Source organism: Oryctolagus cuniculus, chromosome 6 (genome assembly GCF_964237555.1).
Source record: "Oryctolagus cuniculus chromosome 6, mOryCun1.1, whole genome shotgun sequence".
NCBI classification, from domain to species: domain Eukaryota; kingdom Metazoa; phylum Chordata; class Mammalia; order Lagomorpha; family Leporidae; genus Oryctolagus; species Oryctolagus cuniculus.
Window position 1 is genome coordinate 4,641,208 of NC_091437.1, and position 18,464 is coordinate 4,659,671.

Sequence of the window (18,464 nt, forward strand, 5' to 3'; positions counted from 1 at the left end):
ACCACGGTTAGTATAATTGGATTGAATCTGGGGGACTGTTAGGACAATCATATTTTTTTTCCAGCAAGAGGAGGAAGAAATGCACGTAGCCTGTGGAGCTGCCGATAGCTGCATTTCCCCAGACCACAGAAGCGGCTAGCCCTGGTGAACAAGTGCGCGCTGGAGGCAGAGCAGCAAGGCAGGAAGACAGCAGGTGCAGGTCACAGCAGAGGTGCTGAGTTGGCTTTCCCTGAAGCAACCTTGCAGGTGTGTGAAGCAGTAAATTCAGCCTCTTGTTCACCCCAGTTCGTTTGGGCTACCCAACTTGAAACCTTGAGCATTCCAAGTAATAATCTGCCACTGATGTCCCAGGGAAGATGAAATTCTCATTTTGTGAAATCCTTTGCAGTCCACAGGGTGGGAGAGAGGTGCTTTCAAAAGGTGACTTCTGTGTTTTGGGTTTGGTTTGTGTCTGTCGCCTGCAGGTTCACGGCCTGGCAGCTTGGTCCCCAGTGGGGTGAGGCTGAGAGGTCATAGAAGAAGACCTTAAGGGAGAGGTTGTTCTGAAATAGGTCTCAAAGGGCAAATAGAAATTCAACAGGCACAGCAGTGGAGAAGGAGGCCCTGGGCCAGCACAGACGAGCTGCTTGGCGGCCAGGCCTGCTTGGGGAGTGGTGACTCTTTCGGGCTATTTTCAAATGGCAGCAGGTGCAGGGAGTGACAGGCCCTGAGGTTGGAATGGTTGGCTTGATTCAAATATTAAAGGCTTGAATGTGATGCTGAAGAATGTAGATTTGCTGCCATAGGCAGCCTGAGCCGCCAAGGCATTTTAAAATAGGGGAGGAACAGTATCCTCTATGATTTAGAAAGACAGTGGAACTGACAGGGAAATGTGCCAGCTACTTTGACAGTTACATTTTCAGTGCACCGAAAAGTAGAAGCTATTTTAAAGATATAGGCAATAGAGCTCTTCAGAGCTCCTATTTATCAGCAGAGGGAGTTGGTCAGTGATTCATGCAGAAGCAGGAAGCACAGACTTGGCTTTAATTGGTCTCTCTCTCCCTCCCTCCCCCTCCCTCCCTCCCTCTCCCATTCTCCCTCCCTCCCTCTTTTACCCCTCCCCTCCCTCTCTCTTTCTGCACCCCTTCTCCTCTCTTCCTCCTCCTCTTCTTCCTCTTTCTCCTTCTTCTTTCCCTCTGTCTTTCTCACCCCCCCCCCCCCCCAATTTATAGCACACCCAATACACAGGCATTTTTTCTGCTGTATCCTGTGGTTGGGGGGGGGGGTTCCCGCCTGATTGCTTGTGCTGACAGAACACCTACTCATCCATCCAGAAGCCACACTGTGCTCCCCCAAGGGGCATCTGGTCCCCCTGTGAGGACTGTGGGAAAGCCGGGCTTGAGGCAGGGTCTCTCTAAGGGGATCCTGTATCTGACCTGAGACACAGGTTTGCTTTCCTGTTCCACTCTTAAGTGAAAGTGAAATCAAAGGCGATGGCATCAGTCATCTTTCACTACTATAAGAAAGTGTCTGAGGCAGCTTAACTTTACACAGCAAGGAGGTTTCCTGCAGCTCCCAGATCTGGAGGCTCAGCATGCAGACAGGCTTTGTCTGGGTCCCATCGCAGAGCGAGAAGTATTTCTCTGTGTCTGTCTCTGGCCCCTTTACTTCTTCTTGAAAAGCCCCCAGTCATGGGTCCCACCCTAGTCCCTAATCCAATCACTTTCCGGGAGACCCACCTCTAAGCACCCGGTTGGACTGAGTTTCCATTCTCTCATCACCATGGCCACTCCAAGAATTTGGTAGGAAAACTATCCAAGCTGTAGTAGCAGCAGCCAAGCCGCCACACCTGCACGCAGCCTGCCCGGGTTAAACTGAGGCACAGTCTGGTGTGAAGAAAATGCTCTGAGGTTGAGTGGAGTTCCCCCGGCATTTGGGTTATTGCTTATCAGCCTCCGATCTTTACCACGCCTCTTGGTCCCGCCGACTCAGTCTCACAAGGTTGCTGGGAAGGCTCAGCCAACAGGTACGTAAAGGCGACTCTGGTCCCTGAGGATGCGCACAGACTGGACGTTGATGTGTGCAGGGGTCACACAGAGGGCAAAAGAGGTCTGGAGACCCCGTGTCTAAATGTTGCAACTCATAGATGAGCAAACTGTTTTTTTTTTTTTTTTTTTTTTTGACAGGCAGAGTGGACAGTGAGAGAGAGACAGAGAGAAAGGTCTTCCTTTGCCGTTGGTTCACCCTCCAATGGCCACCGCGGCCGGCGCACCGCACTGATCCGATGGCAGGAGCCAGATGCTTCTCCTGGTCTCCCATGGGGTGCAGGGCCCAAGCACTTGGGCCATCCTCCACTGCACTCCCTGGCCACAGCAGAGAGCTGGCCTGGAAGAGGGGCAACCGGGACAGAATCCGGCGCCCCGACCGGGACTAGAACCCGGTGTGCCGGCACCGCAAGGCGGAGGATTAGCCTAGTGAGCCGCGGTGCCGGCAGATGAGCAAACTATTAAACAACTGTGTTCTCTGCCTATAGATAGGCAAATAGTCGTAAACCTTCATAGTGAAAAGTTAAAAACTGCATGGAAAGCAATCGTTCATAAAAATGGTTTGTGCAAATTCAGTTAATTTGATTAGTTAACTTAATAGTTCCAAGAACTGTATTTTTCCTGGGAAGACGCCTGGTGGTGGCTAAGGGCTGGCTGAGGAGGGGAGGGCTGTGGTCCAGCTCAGGCTCACTCCACCTTCGCTGTCCTCCCTAAGGCTCCCCTGCCCACCAGCGCCCCCTGCTGAAGCTGTTTCAGTCCTGCACAGATCACCCCTCACCACACTGCCACCATCACTGCTGCCCCACCAGAAGGATCCCTTTCCGTTCCTCAAAGGTACCTGCAGCTGGGCTGGCCAGGCTTCCCCCTCCCCCCGCCCGACCTGCGGCTCACGGGCTCTCCTCACCTCTGCGTCCTGAACCACCGCCTCCCATGCCGTGTGGTCTCAGAAAGCCGAGCCTCCCCGGGGACTGGGGGTACAACCGGCAGGGCAGTGATACCGCAAGCGCCACGGAGGAGGGAGGTGCAGGCTGTCCCCCATTGCAGAGCGAGGGGCAACAGCAGGACCCTGTGCAGCACCCAGGCAGGTGCAGGGCCTCCTGCTCACTGGTTCTGTGCATGGATGGAAGATCTCTGTCTCCTGTCTATCTCTTTCTTTTCCTCTCTGTCACCCTGCCTTTCTTTCTTTTTTATTTATTTGAGAGGTAGAGTTGTAGACAGAGAGAGAGAGAGAGGAAAAGAGAAAGGTCTTCCTTCCATTGGTTCACCCCTCAAATGGCTGCTACGGCCAGAACTGCGCCTATCTGAAGCCAGGAGCCAGGAACCAGGAGCTTCTTCCTGGTCTCCCATGCAGGTGCAGGGCCCAAGCACTTGGGCCATCCTCCACTGCCTTCCCGGGCCACAGCAGAGAGCTGGACTGCAAGAGGAGCAGCTGGGACTAGAACCAGCGCCCATATGAGATGCCGGTGCTGCAGGGGGAGGATTAACCAAGTCAGCCACAGTGCTGGCCCCACCCCTGCCTTTCAACTAAAACAAAACAAAACAAAGAAACAAACAAACCTTAAAAAACCCCTATGGGGTCGGCGCTGTAGCGCAGTGGGTTGATGCCCTGGCCTGAAGTGCTGGTATCCCATATGGGTGCTGGTTCAAGACCTGGCTGCTCCACTTCCAATCCAGCTCTCTGCTATGACCTGGGAAAGCAGTGGAAGATGGCCCAAGTCCTTGGGCCCCTGCACCTGTGTGGGAGAGCCGGAGGATGCTCCTGACTCCTGGCTTCGGATCGGCACAGCTCCAGCCATTGTGGCCAACTGGGGAGTGAACCATCGGATGGAAGACCTTTCTCTCTCTCTCTCTCTCTCTCTGCCTCTCATCTCTATGTGTAACTCTGGCTTTTAAATAAATAAATAAATCTTTTTAAAAAAAACCTAAAATGCACACTTTATTACATGATTTCAAATGTGATCTAAACTCCTTCTGTCCCAGACGAAGGGGATGAGTGGTGGTGGCAGAGGAGAGCAGCTCCACCGAGATGCGAGTGTTAAAGAAGAGCGTGGTTTGGGCCACATCACCGGTTTTCCCACCATGCTTAGGGGGTTAGCTTGATGCTGCTCAGAAGGGAGCATGCACACCTGCAAGACAGAGGGGAGCGGGAAACCCCACAGACTGCACGACCCAGCTCCGAGTCCGTTTGCTGCAGCGCCTCCGGCCACACCGGAATCCTCCTACCCAGTTTCCCAGGGGACGCAAACCTTCGGTAGCTCTCCCTGTCTTAAGCAAGTACACTTCCCCAGGAGCTGCTGTGCTGCTCGGGGCCCGAATCGCTCAGTCTTTGGAATCGGAACGGGCGTGAAACAGGTGTGACTTCCTGCGAGGAGAGAGCCAGGTGACACCTGGCCCCGTCTCTTCCGCTGTGGCTGTCGAGGTTTGCAAGGAAAGCAGCCACATCGGCAGAGAGGCCCTTTGTGTGGTCAGCTGCTGTGCCGGCATTGGTTCTGCTGCTCGGACAGGAGCAGTGCAGACCGAGTGAACTAAACTCGGAGCTGGATTCACGGATTCAGCAGGCTCCGGAGGGCTCCGATCCCATTAAAGCTGTCCCTTGTCAATGCCGGGGATTCCTGGCTTTCCGTGCAAGGAAGCGAGTGCTCTTCAGGTAACATCGTCTTATTGCTGCATCGGGCCCCGCCTCAGCTGCTCTTCCCATAAATCAAGGTTTGTAGAGCAGTCATGGGGACGGACTGGCATTAACGATGTGTCCATCAGAACGAAGAGTAATTTCGTGCATGTGGACGTCTGATCCCTCTTAAGCTGTACGTGGCCCCCTCACTGGTGTTCCCTTGCCTTCCTCTGTTCTCCTAACCTATAAATGTGTTCTGGAAAAGTCTGGGAGGAGGGAGACCAACTCTGGGTGCTTTTGCTGCTCCCGCAGCTGCTGCCATTGGAATCACGGTGCCCCGGGTGTTTCTGATTGGTGCCCAAAGCTGGGTTTCCAATGTGCAGGTGGGGACCATGGCAGGTGCTGAGCCCATACCTGGTGATTGGGTGAAACTGATGGACCCGCCTTCACACGGGAGCTGGAGACCAGTGCCGGACTTGGGAGTGCCGCACCTGCCCAGGGAGTCGTCACCCCACTGGCCATGGGCTCTGCAGCCGGTGGGGAAGGTACAGTCTCTCGCCCCCGGAAATACATGGGGTTAGGGTCCAGGGTTCTGGTTCAAGTCTCTGTTTCGAGTTATGTGAAATGAATCCAATGCAGGGAGTGACAAGTGTTGAACACTGAGCACCTGTGGGTTTTTCAGCCTGACGTTTCAGCCAGTGCTCTTAGGAGAAGGAAGGTCGGTGACACCGGGGCTGCTGCCGCCTCTGGTTGGGTGACACTGGTGTGGCCCGGAGTCGGTGCGCGGTGCTGTCTCCAGGAAGACTGACAGCAAGGCCTTCCCACTGCATAGCAGGTGGGGGCGGGTGGCGGCTGACACCCTCGCAGTCTCCTCAGTGTGTGTCAGGCCGCAGGGCCGGGCCCTGCTCAACCTGTGGGCAAACGACTCAGAACCACAGACGCCTGGAATCCCGTGGAAATCGGCACGGAAGCTTGGTTTCAGCACTGTTAGGAAAAGAGTTGCAGATTGGTGCCTCCTCACACGGGCACCATAAATGTTAGGCAGACCAGAGAGGAGGCACTGTACAAATTTACAGCCAGACCGAATCTGTTCAGAGAAAGTAAGTTTGTAGAGGTGGGCGACCATCTGCCCGCGTGTGCATGACAGAACACGTGGCAGAAGGCCCCGACACCCAGGGGCCAGGCCTTGTTATAGTTTAGGAGGGCTGGGGGTAGGGGTGGGGGTGGGGGCAGCAGGTGGAGGGGACTCCTGGAACTGGGCTTTCAGGTGGCTGAGGGGTGGGTGGGGTGGGAAGGCAGTGGGGTGTGAGGCCCACGTGAGAGTCAAGGGCAGGGAATCCATGGCGGCGCTTATCTGCCTCTGGGCAGTGAGCCAGACTGGCTGAGGCATCTGCTCCTGCAACACAACAGTAACAGTGCGTGTGGCCGAAGTGGAAAATGAAGAAATTACTTTGTTCCTGGTTAGAAAACGCTTTCTCTTTAGATTCTAACAATTAAGCTCGGAAATGAAAAGTAGTTACTTCTTGTTTGTTTTTTCCAAGAGCCAGACTTGCCAGTGTCTGGTAAGGGGGTGCGGGGGCTGCCCTCTGTGAGGTCTCCGTGGAGGGAGCCAGCCAGTCTCCACCAGCGCAGGTTTCTTCCCTCTCTGGCTGAGGCTCCGCGGGGCTGTGACACCTGGGGCTGAGGCAGGGCAGCGCAGGTCTGGAAGACAGACGTGGGCTTCAGCTCCAGGTCGGGCGCTGCTGGCGGCCACACCTGTCGAGCGGGAGCCCTGTTGGCTGCATGGTGGAGGACAATTCACACAGTGTAGCGCGCCCCGGGCCCACTCGCAGCCGCTGCTCGCCTTGGCTTGGGCAGCTCGGTCTCGGTTCACGCGCCCTCAGCCCTGACCCGTGCTGTCACCGGCGGCTGTGGGAGCTTCGGTGTGCAAGGTTTCCAGTAAATAATACATGAGCGGGGGTGCTCATCTTGTCAAGAAGAAATGGAATTATTTGTGTGTGCCTCATTCAGCTGCCCTGGGCTTTGTTTCATTTTGTTCTCCCTGAGCAAACACTAGGATTGTTGATCTAGAAAACACTAAAATTGTCAAGGTTAAAAACAATGCTGTGTTTTGGTGCTTTTGTTAAAAAGGCATGGAAAGAAAATGCCAGTTGTTAACATTTGGTGTCTTGGGGCAGGAAGCAAGGTGAGATGGGGGTGGAAATTAACTGAGCTTTTAAAAAAATTGTGTTAATAGTTGTAGGGAGCATAACAATTTTGTATGATTATTTTTTTTTTGACGGGCAGAGTGGACAGTGAGAGAGAGACAGAGAGAAAGGTCTTCCTTTTGTCATTGGTTCACCCTCAAATGGCCGCCACAGCTGACACGCTGCGGCCGGCGCACTGCGCTGATCCAATGGCAGGAGCCAGGTGCTTCTCCTGGTCTCCCATGCGGGTGCAGGGCCCAAGCACCTGGGCCATCCTCCACTGCACTCCCTGGCCACAGCAGAGAGCTGGCCTGGAAGAGGGGCAACCGGGACAGAATCCAGCGCCCCGACTGGGACTAGAACCTGGTGTGCCGGTGCCACAGGCAGAGGATTAGCCTAGTGAGCCAGGCGCCGGCATGATTATGTTTTATAAAAGGATTTCTTACCCCTGTACACAATGAGAAATCCTCGTAGAAGAAGGGTGTGCCCAGGAGGACATGATAGAGGCTTGCCCGGAGGTCGCCACCTGTCCCACGGGCCACCAGCACGTCCGGGTACTGTGTTTGTGCAACGCAGCAGGTCAGGGGCCATGGAGGGGGGGGGGGACACTGAGAGAGCAGGCGTGGTGGTCAGCGTGGTCAGCTTGGACCTCGTGCGGAGGCAGCACTGGAGACTTGAGCTGAGCTGCTCATGGCCTGGAGGCTACAGAGCTTCCTGTCTGTTGGCAAGGACGTGGGACTTTGTTCTGGATGCACTGGGCTAGGTTATAGCATAATTTATGTTTTCAAAGGCTCCTTCTGGATGCTGCGTGAACAGGCTACTGGGGCTCAAAGTGTGAGCCAGGCGTCAGACACGAGACTGTTCTATGAGTCAGAGTAAAGGATGCAGGAGAACACGGGCGTCTTCAACTTCGTGCCCAGTGTCTCTGTTGGTTTGGTGCCTGTTCTTGGTTGCTCTGGACGTGAGGAGACAAGGGCAGAGGGACGTCCCTGCGAGGCCTCGGGGTGGGGCAGCTGAAGGTGCTGCAGTGGAGCCGAGTTCCCTGAGTCCGGCAGGGGACCGTGCACTTGATCCTGCCTTCTGGGCTGCTCAGTTCCACTCACAGCTGTTTGACTTGCATGATCCACCGAGCGCCGCTCATCTGACTCCCGGTGCCGGACGAAGCCTGTAACGCAGAGCTCCAGTCACGCAGTCCGTCTTTTCTCACGCTCAGATCCAGTTTCTGGTGGGCTGTGGTAGCTCTGTGGAAGCTGCTTTCTCTCTCCTTCCTGCCTTCTTTCCTTCCATTTCTAAAGACTTATTTCTTTGAAAGGCAGTTAGAAAGAGGCAGAGGGAGATGGAGAAGGAAAAAGAGAGAGAGAGATGGAGAGCTAGTGCTTCCATCTGCTGGTTCACTTCCCAAATGGCTGCAATAGTGAGGGCTGGGCCAGGCCAAAGCCAGGAGCCGGAAGCTTCTTTTGGGTCTCCCATGTGGGTTCAGGGGCCCAGGGACTTGGGCCATCTTCTGCTTCTTTCCCAGGCACACTAGCATGGAGCTGGATCGTGAGTGGAGCAGCTGGGACACAAACCAGTGCCCACATGATATGTGGGCATCGCAGGCAGCTGTTTAACCTGCTGCACCACAGCGCCGGCCCCAGGAGCTGCCTGTCAAGTGGCGAGAGGTATCCCCGTAAGGCCTTGTCCCCACGCGCAATCCCAGGGATTGCTACCGCGCCTCTCCTACTGGGCTTGCAGCCCACGTAGCAAGTGCCTCAGCACACATGTCTTTGGGGCCCAAGACTGAGAACTTCATCGGCTGCAGAACTTTGTTCTGAATTGGACCCTACAAGAAACTGGCAACCATCACTCACCTCGTTGATGAATGGGAGTAGTTTTCCAAAATCGAGCAGGGTTCAGCCTCCCCTCGCCTGTCCAAAGGGCCCTACTAAGTGCTGTGCCTTTTTTAGTGGCACAAGTGTAAACCACAGTTACTTCATGTTTACTTGGAGGGATTCCACAGGCCCCCGCGTCCCTGAACCATCGCTGGCTTGGCTGCTCCCCCGTGGGGTTTGCTGCTGATCCTCTGGCTTACCTCTGCCTCACGAGGTCATCTCGGGAACCGGTCACGTTGTGCTCTGAAGTCCAGTTAGCATGAGGGCAGGGTACTACGCCACATGACCGCGTGCAGGCTGTCAGGATGAGCTCTCAACCTCGTGCTGGTGGGGAATGGGGTTCTGAGTGTGGCCCTGAGGCAAGGAAGGGTTTGTGGAGTGTTTTCCTGGCAAGGTAACATTGATTTCGTATGTTTGGAAGGTTAGATATGAACATTTTTTATTGGGGGTGGGCTTTTATTCTGCCTTTCGCAATCCTGATCCAGAGACTCTGCTAAGAGCGTTCCAAAGACAAGAACGTCCCACCTCTTGGCAAATACAAATCTGTCTCCCAGGGAGACAGTCAGCAGTGTGATTACAGGAGATTAGTCTGGGCCTCTTGTCTTCTTCCTTGCAGTTACTGGGAAAGAAATACAGAATGGACAGGTGCCTTAACTCCTTCCTCCTCAGCTCGTGGGCCTCATAGAAACCAGCAGTGTGGACTTGGCTGTCAGTTGTGTCATCTAACAGCTACCACGTTCCTGCCTTCTCTTCCCTGTGAATCTATTAACTTACTCCTCACCCCCCACCCCGAATTCTGTTCTATAAAATATGTAGGGTGTTATACCCAAGCATGGGCTCAAATACTTAGAGAAATTATCTGTAAAGCTATGTAAAGAGCATAGGTCAAGACAGACAGAACATGGAAATGATGAGAGGGGAGAAGGGGGGTCATGGACGCCGCCTGAGGGCTGAGCGTGGGACGGGGTGGGTCCCCGGCCTCTACTTTGTCAAACTGCACCTCGCTGAGAGGGTGACAGACGGCCCGCTGCCAGCACCTCACGAGGTCTCTGAGACTGAGTCCTCCAAGAGGAGTCCCCTGGGACCCACTGAGGGGCGTCAGCTGTTCCTCAGATGCACAGGAGAGAGGCAGCTGTGCCCTGGGACTCACGGGTGAAATCCAGCTGTCAGCTAATCCCCACTGGGGCGAAGAGCCAGCCAGCTGTGGAGGGGCAGTGCGAGGGCCCTCACTCCTCTCTTCCCATGGGGCAGGGCGAGCTCACTGTATGTGGGTCTCTATCTACCCTTCTCAGAGGCACACACACCATGGGGCAGGGCAAGCTCACTGTCTGTGGGTCTCCATCTACCCTTCTCAGAGGCACACACACCGTGGGGTTAGCATGAGCTCACTGTTTATGGGTCTCCATCTACCCTTCTCAGAAGCACACACACCATGGGGGTAGCATGAGCTCACCGTCTGTGGGTCTCCATCTACCCTTCTCAGAGGCACACACACCATGGGGTTAGCATGAGCTCACCGTCTGTGGGTCTCCATCTACCCTTCTCAGAGGCACACACACTGTCCTTCAGTTCTCTGTTTCCCTTCTCTGTCATCACTGCTGTTTTTTTCTTGGGTAAACAAAACTTTATCTGGAAAAATTGCTTATTAAGGAGGAAATAAATGTGAACTTCCATGAGAATTTTGAAATTAAAAGATCACATTGGTTCTAGGTTCCCTCCCCCTTTTAAAAATTATTTACTTATTTATTTGAAAGGTGGAGAGAAAGAGAAAGAGAGAGAGGTGTCTTCCATCTGCTGTCTCCCCAAGTGGCCTAAACGGCTGGGGCTGAGCTGATCTTAAACCAGGAGCCTGGGGCTTCCTCCAGGTCTCCCACATGGGTACAGGGTCCCAAGCACTTAGGCTACCCTAAGTGCTGTTGCTTTCCCAGGTGCTTTAGCAGGGAGCTGGATTGGAAGTGGAGTAGCTGGGACTTGAACCGATGCCCAAAGGGATGCTGGCACTGCAGGCAGAGGCTTAACCTTCTATGCCACAGTGCCTGCCCCGGTTCTGAACTCTTTCGAAATTAATTCTGATTAGGAAATACTTTAGATATTAGCAAGGTAAAAAAGGAATAAGCTGGCCTGTGCCGCGGCTCGCTAGGCTAATCCTCCATCTGTGGCGCTGGCACCCCCGGTTCTAGTCCCAGTTGGGGCGCTGGATCCTGTCCCCGTTGTTCCTCTTCCAGTCCAGCTCTCTGCTGTGGCCCAGGAAGGCAGTGGAGGATGGCCAAAGTGCTTGGGCCCTGCACCTGCATGGGAGACCAGGAGGAAGCACCTGGCTTCTGGATTCAGATTGGTGCAGCGTGCTGGCCGTGGTGGCCATTTGAGGGGTGAACCAATGGAAGGAAGACCTTTCTCTCTGTCTCTCCGTCTCTCTCTCTCAATGTCTAACTCTGCCTGTCCAAAAAAAAAAAAAAAAAAAAAAAAAAGGAATAGCACTCACCTATAACTATCCCTGAGATGAGATGAAACAGATGCCAAACCTATATTTGCTTTAAGTTTCTCCCTTCTGTTTTTATGATTTGCTGTGTAAAGCACTCAAGATGGATGGAAAACCTAACTCTACTCTTCTCCCTTCTACTCCAGGATTTTTTGTTCCTTGCAGGGCATATTTTCATATTTATGTACTTGACATTTTTGTTGGACACGTATGTACTCATGAACACTTCCCTTGGCTGCTTGCTTTCTGCTTCGTATGTCATGTTTTTGAGGTCTGTGAGTGTTGGCTAATGCAGCTGTTTTTTTTTGTTTTGTTTTGTTTTTTAACTCCAATAGCTACATAGAGTTTCCTTCTAAACCTGAGTTAACGCATACCCTAGTTGACAAACATTTAGGTTTTACTAATTTTTCTGTTAGTAATAAACAAAAAATCCTGCTTCTTTGTGAATATTTATGGACATTTTTCTAGAATAGACAATGGTTATGTATCTGCCTCAACCTTGCCTTAATATTATCTAATGCCTCCTCAAGGGTATTCACCCAAGTGACACCAACCCCACAGTATAACGGGGTTTTTGCTTTGAATCTCATCAGTAGTTGATATTGAAACAGATGCAACATGGGATTGGCCAGGTTTGGCTGCCAGGAGCCCCTCCTTGGGAATTCTCTTTCTAGGCATCTCCATGTCTGAAGTGCCTAAAACATTCTAGGTATGATTTTACGAAGTTATATTTTTTTCTTTTTTTAAAGATTTAGTTATTTACTTGAAAGTCAGAGTTACACAGAGAGAGGAGAGGTCTTCCATCTGATGGTTCACTCCCCAACTGGCCTCAGCAGCTAGAGCTGCGCTGATCTGAAGCCAGGAGCCTGGAGCTTCTTCAGGCTCTCCCATGTGGATGCAGGAGCCCAAGGACTTGGGCCATCCTCTACTAATTTCCCAGGCCATAGCAGAGAGCTGGATTGGAAGTGGAGCAGCTGGAATCGAATCAGCGCCCATATGGGATGCCGGTGCTTCAGACCAGGGTGTTAACCCGCCATGCCACAGTGCCAGCCCCATGAAGTTACATTTCTTAAAACATTTCCTGCTTTCCTACATGTCAATCACTGGGTTTATTAGATAGTTAAACACTTTGCTACTCTGATCAATGTAAATTTTATTTAATTTGTTCTCTTTGACATTGCAATAGCTGAATAGACCTTTGAGTGGATACAGTATCTCTGATGTCTAATAATATCAAGTAGAACATCTAATAAAATACAAGTAGAGTGTAACTGTTAACTAACAAAATTGAAACTTTAATTGAAAATCTATTCAACACGCACACATGCGTGCACACACACACATGCACACACACATGCACACACATACATGCACACACATATCCAGCAGGGCCAGATAATCAGCAAGTTGACCAAATTTCAGAGACAGCCTTATGTAAAGAGTTAGAGACTAGAGGTTGGCAAATCAAGGGTAACACTGCCCAGTTCTCCTTTTCAAAATTACTAATTCTTGAGCTCCTAACTTCTTGGGTCACAGTGACAATATCATGTTAATCGCCAGCCTACATGGGGCCTGCGTTTACGTTTCCAGATTCCAATGGAGACTTGCCCATCTCCACCCGACCCAAATCCTGGATGAGACGGGCACCACTGCCATCACCCTGTGGTGGGGGGTAGGTTACTTCCCGGCCACATCGCCACTGAGGTTTTTGGCCTTTGAAGACCTCTGCTGTGACAATTCTTTGCCTAGCTTCAGCTCCTCAGCTTGTGTCCCCCAGAAGGCCAGGGCCTTTGCTGTTGAGATCAGGGCTTCTGCCACATGAGCCTAAATGCATTAACAACCTTTGTTGTGGGGAGCAACTCGGACTAGACTAAGTTACTGGAATTAAGACTTATTCTATGCATCTGCTCTCCCACAATATGGCGCTGAGAAGGGAAACAGCTTCTACACAGCTGCCTCCAGTTCAGCCAATAAACTGTAGGACCTGCTCCTGATTGGAGGAGAGCAGCGTACTCGGCGTGTGGGTAGCAGAGTTGGGATTGGTGGAAGAGGACTATAAAGGAGGAGAGAGACAACATGCACCAGGAACATCTATCTGAAGGAACACCTGTGCAGCCCCCGAGAGAGCCGGCCGGCAGTGTGCCGCTCCCCCGCGGAAGTGGGGAAAGTGGCAGGGGGAACCGCCCTTCCACGGAGGTGGAAGGGATGGTAGCCAACCCGGGAAGAACCAGCAGCAAACCTGGGAAGGGCCGAGCAGACAAAAGAACAGCGCAGGGTCCTGTGTCGTTCCTCCACGAAGAGGGGGAGCGACACTTCGTTTCATTTTTCTCTTTAGTTTTGGAAATTCAGAAACCAGTGCTAGGGCCTGAAATGTGTCTACCTGCGATCCATGAGTTGAAGTCCCAGTGCCTGATGCTTTGCAGTGGGATTGCGTTTGGGGACAGTGTCTTTGAACAGATAACTAAAGAGAGGTCATTTGGGTGGGATAACTCACCAACTCGCTCAGACTGCTGTCCTTGCAAGGAGATGCAGGCTCAGGTATGCACAGAGGGATGGCAACGCAAAGACAGGAAGAAGATGGCCCTCTGCGAGACGAGGGGGAGGCCTCTGGGACCCCTGATACTGTCCTGCTGAGACTGTCCTGGTCTTCCATTCTCCAGAACTGAGCAAGACCGTTTCCGCTGGTGGAGCCCCAGGCTGGGGTTCATTGCCGGGGCAGCCCTAGTGAATGAACCCTGTCACGTTTCCTTGTGAGCTTAAATTTGTGTTTAAAACGCAACCTGCTGCAGCCCACCCAGCACTGCTAATTCTTGGTGTCCGGAGCGGTTTCCGGTCGGCTGGAAATCCTATTGTGGGGACCCATGACCAGGCTTCACTGCGAAGGGCCGGGTGCTACTGGACTTTGCCTGATGGTACTGGAGGCGTCCCCCGGTGCAGAGTGCCGTGACCTGCGTTTTTACCAGAGCCTGCCCCTTCCCATACGTAGCCCCAAGCCATTGAACTGCTTCTCAGCCACCAAGGAGAGAGTGAATGTCAGCCAGTTCAAAGTCTGCACCTCCTCAGAGCCCCTCAGTGGCCGCTGATGGAGGAGGAACCGGGTTGTCAGGGGAGTAGGTGGGTTCTGTCCCTCAGCCCAGGGCAGCCAGAGCCACTCATCCTGTGTGTTTGCTTTTTGTTTGAAAAGTCTCATATGCACAAAATCCCTGTGGGACTACACCCAGCTTCAACACACATTTTAAAGCTGGCGGCTCCAGGGTCTGCTGCCATCATTAACCTGCTGTCTGGTGGGGCCTCCAGCTCCTCTGTGCTCTGCCGTCACAGCTCTCGGAGCCCACGGTGCTGGGTGAGGTGGGGGGGGGGGGAGGCAGCAAGGCCTGGAGCTCTTTCTAGGAGTGAGCAGCAGAGCCTGATGGGACGGAGCCGCCTCAAGCTGGGCTCATTACCTGGCGGCTGCCACCTGTGACCCAGGGCGCCTGACAGCTCTGAGACAGACCGGGACCTGCTCAGCAGAGGGCTGGGGGAAACGGGAGGAGTGTGACATTGATTTACTGAAAGTACTGACGGCCGCCTTGTCCTTGCACTTCCCTGCTGTTTCCAGCGCTGCGTCAGCTGACGGCACCTGACAGCTGCAGCCCCGGTGGCTGTGAGAAAGTGGTGCCTGACCACATCTGGGGAGAGGGACCGCGGGCTGCCCAGCAACACACTGTGGGCGGCCACTGTCTGACAGCGAGCTCATGGGTGGTCCGTGCATTGCTGTCACCTCTGCAGCCAGGGTTTCCGGGATGACAATGGTTGTGCCCCCAGGCCTGGTCTGTAGCCCTGTGTGTCCTGAGCCCTGGAGGCCTGTCTGGATCTGTTTCCGGGGAGGCACAGGCTGCAGACAGCAGGTGCTGAATTCAGGGGCTGAATTCCTGGGGATCCCACCGAGTCAGCCTGTTGGTACTGGACAGTATCTGAAGCAAAACCATGCAAGGGCTCTTTTTGAGTTTTGAACACATTTTTTAGAAAAAGGGTTCAGTTATCCTTTTACTTATCCTAGTTCTTTCTCAAACAATCAGTTCCTAATTGCCACGGACAATTTTCTATTAGCAGATTTTCTCCTGTTTGCCTGCTGCAGTTGTTCCCCGAGTTAGGGGAGATGGTCCCTGGGGTCTTCATGATGACACGGAGCGGGCCTGCTGTGCCACGGTGTGGTGTGTGCAGTGTCAAATCAACCACGGCACAAGGTCATCTCTTTGCTCTTGTCATGCTCCATGGTTGTTGCTGTATCTTGTGAAGTTGATTGGATTTGTCTCTTTCCTCATGGGACTTGCAGTCTGGTTCATTCGTATCTCATTTGCCGTCTCAGATTATACAACAGGCATTGGATAAATGAAATCAGTAAACACACGCGCAGTGAATTGAACCGGGAAACCTAGAATGTTAGGAGAGGAAACAGAGAATGCACAGTCCCACAGCACACTGGTTACCTTGCTCATTAGGGGGCAACCAATGTGAAGAGTTACAGAGATGGGGAGACGGAGGAAGAGAGATCTTCCATCTGCTGGTTCACTCCCCAGTTGGCCAGGGCTGGGTCAGGCCAAAGCTAGGAGTGTGGACTTCACCCATGTCTCCCACATGGTGGCAGGGGCCCAAACACTTGGGCCACCCTCCGCTGCTTTCCCCGGAGTTTCAGCAGGGAGTTGGATCACAAGTACAGCGGCTGTCCTAGGGGATGCCAGCATTGTAGGCAACGGCGTGACCTGCTGTGCCACAGCGCTGGCCTCATTGTTTTACAGATTTCTGTGAGGTAGAAATATTACCTTCATTTCATGTGTGAGAATAGTAATTATCAGAGAGGTTCATTTGCTTAAGAGTACATGACCGGTAGCAGCAGAGCGTAGAATTGATTTATTTGGCTGACTAGGTGATGTTTTCTAAAGTTGAATGTGGCTAATAGTCTAATTTTCCTCCACAAGGCAGGAATAGTCTTGTTGAGTGCTTCCTACTAGAGTAAAAACTCACAGAAATTAGCCCTTCCCTGTCCCAGAGACCTTCTGGGCATGATTCTGTGTGGCAAGCTCTCCTGCAGAGGAGACAGTCCACAGTGACCTTGCCACAGGAGCTCGCGACCTGCATGGCTGAGACTGGACAGGCTCAGAGAGATGCTTTAACTCGTGGACAGGAGCATCAGAGAGGCTGGGCAGGACACAGTGGGAGTCCAGAGAAGGGTCTCACTCAGCTTTGCATATCTCGCCAGTATCCCATGAAGAGCAACTTCTGTTTCTTTGAATACAACAAAGTAGCAAAAGCTATTAAAAAAATAACTAGTGTAAAATCCTTATTTTTCTAGATGAATTAGAAAGTGTTGAAAGCTCTTCAAATTAGTTATCGTAAAACTCAACTGGAGGCCGGCGCCGTGGCTCAATAGGCAAATCCTCCGCCTTGCGGCGCCGGCACCCCGGGTTCTAGTCCCGGTTGGGGTGCCGGATTCTGACCCGGTTGCCCCTCTTCCAGGCCAGCTCTCTGCTGTGGCCAGGGAGTGCAGTGGAGGATGGCCCAAGTGCTTGGGCCCTGCACCCCATGGGAGACCAGGAGAAGCACCTGGCTCCTGGCTTCGTATCAGCGTGGTGCGCCGGCCGTAGCGCACTGGCCGTGGTGGCCATTGGAGGGTGAACCAACGGCAAAGGAAGACCTTTCTCTCTGTCTCTCTCTCTCTCTCTGTCCACTCTGCCTGTCAAACAAACAAACCTCAACTGGAAAAACATGAGAGATTCTAACCCAGATGAGGGAAATGGGAAAAGAAGTAGAGAAAGGAAGTAGAAGAGGAAACAGAATGGTGGGGAACAGTACCAGAGACAGCAGCTGCTGGCCCTGGGCTTAGTAGCAACAAAGGTGACAAAATGGTGACAAAACTGTGTGTGTGCCTTGGGAAGGGACTGCCCGCTTCCTGTGACCAGTGATGGGAGCTTAGTGTCTATTGCAGTAGCTCTAGTGTTTGGCCACAGCCATGGAGGAGAGGCCGTGCTGTTTGAGAAATGGAAACTGTGGATGTCAGTAAGTGCCCAATACTACACATTGCTAGTTTTCCCCTGTCCAAGAGCAAGTGTTTAATTACATGTCTCTGTGTGTGTATGACATGTATGTTTACATATGTATGGTTAATGTTGTGTCTATTGTTTTCTGAACCCCCTGTTTCACTAAGGATGGTGATGAGGCGAGGATGTGGTTTTGAGTCTTTGTCTCCATCCTGTAGACGCTGTGAGAGGTGGGAGGAGAGCAGGTTGTGTCACAGAGTCACCTGCCCATTTGGAATCTGGCTTGGCGTAATTAAACCCACACACACCCGAGTGTGCCTCAGTAAGTTCATGGAGAAACGGAATTAAAACACAAGTTCATTTTGGTGCAAAATTTTTTGAAATCCATGCATAACTGAAAATAGCCCTTTTTAGGAACTTTTTGAAGATCCTTCAAATGTGCATAAATGTGTGCAAGAATGGGTGTGACTTCTCTCCACAGAACTGTGTAGGTACTTTATATAGCCAGGAGTTCCCAAGGCTTACTGATTCCTGATGCTGTAACATCCAAGCCGCTACTATAAATTGCTTTCCCCCATTTTTAGTTTTCCATTTCACAAAGCTGGCGTTCCCCGCACAGAAGCTGCTGGCTCGTGACGGCTCAGAGCCCTGGGCGACGGCCAGGCCCGTGATAGCTCCGCGATGGACCGAGCTCCGCCTGTGCATCGCGCCCATAGAACAGCCTCAGCTCCCGAGGCCACGGCCCACCCAGCCGCCGCTGCACGCAGGGCCGCGTCACGCGCGTGGCGGGCTTTCCGCGGGGAGGCTGCCCCTGGGGGCGGGGGGCGCCCTCCGGAGTGCCCACGCTGGAAACCCGGCGCCCCTGCGCCTCGCACCCGGTGGATCAGGGAGGGGCCCGCTGTGTGCGAGGTCCAGCAGCGTTTTTAATGGAAAGCGCCCACGGGTGTCGCCTTGGCAATGGACAAAGCCCCCCAGGAGGGCCCGTGGAGGGACGGCGGCTTCCTCAGGGCCCGGGGCCGAGCCGCGCGTGGTCTGGAGGCGTCTTCTCCTCCCTGTGTCAGGGGGACGCCCCTTGAACCGCCCCGTCTGGGGACCCCGGAACACGCGCCCCTGGGGGCTCGCGTCCCGTCCTGTGGCGACGCCGCCGCCGCCGGCTTTCTGCACACAGCGCGGCTGTGGGCCCGCGAGCGGTGGTCACCACAGCCGTGCTCACGTGGCGTGGGCGTCAGGGTGTGCGGAGCCCTGCAGCGGAGCTGTTTTGCCGGGAAGGAGGAGC

General features: G+C 53.2%; 1 long non-coding RNA gene across 3 annotated transcripts in view; it reads left to right on the forward strand.

The window, feature by feature from the left end:
- LOC127487799 (uncharacterized) overlaps window positions 1–18,464 on the forward strand; it is a 98,945-nt gene that overhangs the window by 13,735 nt on the left and 66,746 nt on the right. For all 3 annotated transcript variants that reach the window (XR_007914985.2, XR_007914984.2, XR_007914983.2), the window contains one exon: window positions 65–246. This is a non-coding gene — a long non-coding RNA (uncharacterized lncRNA). The remainder of the gene's footprint in view (window positions 1–64; window positions 247–18,464) is intronic.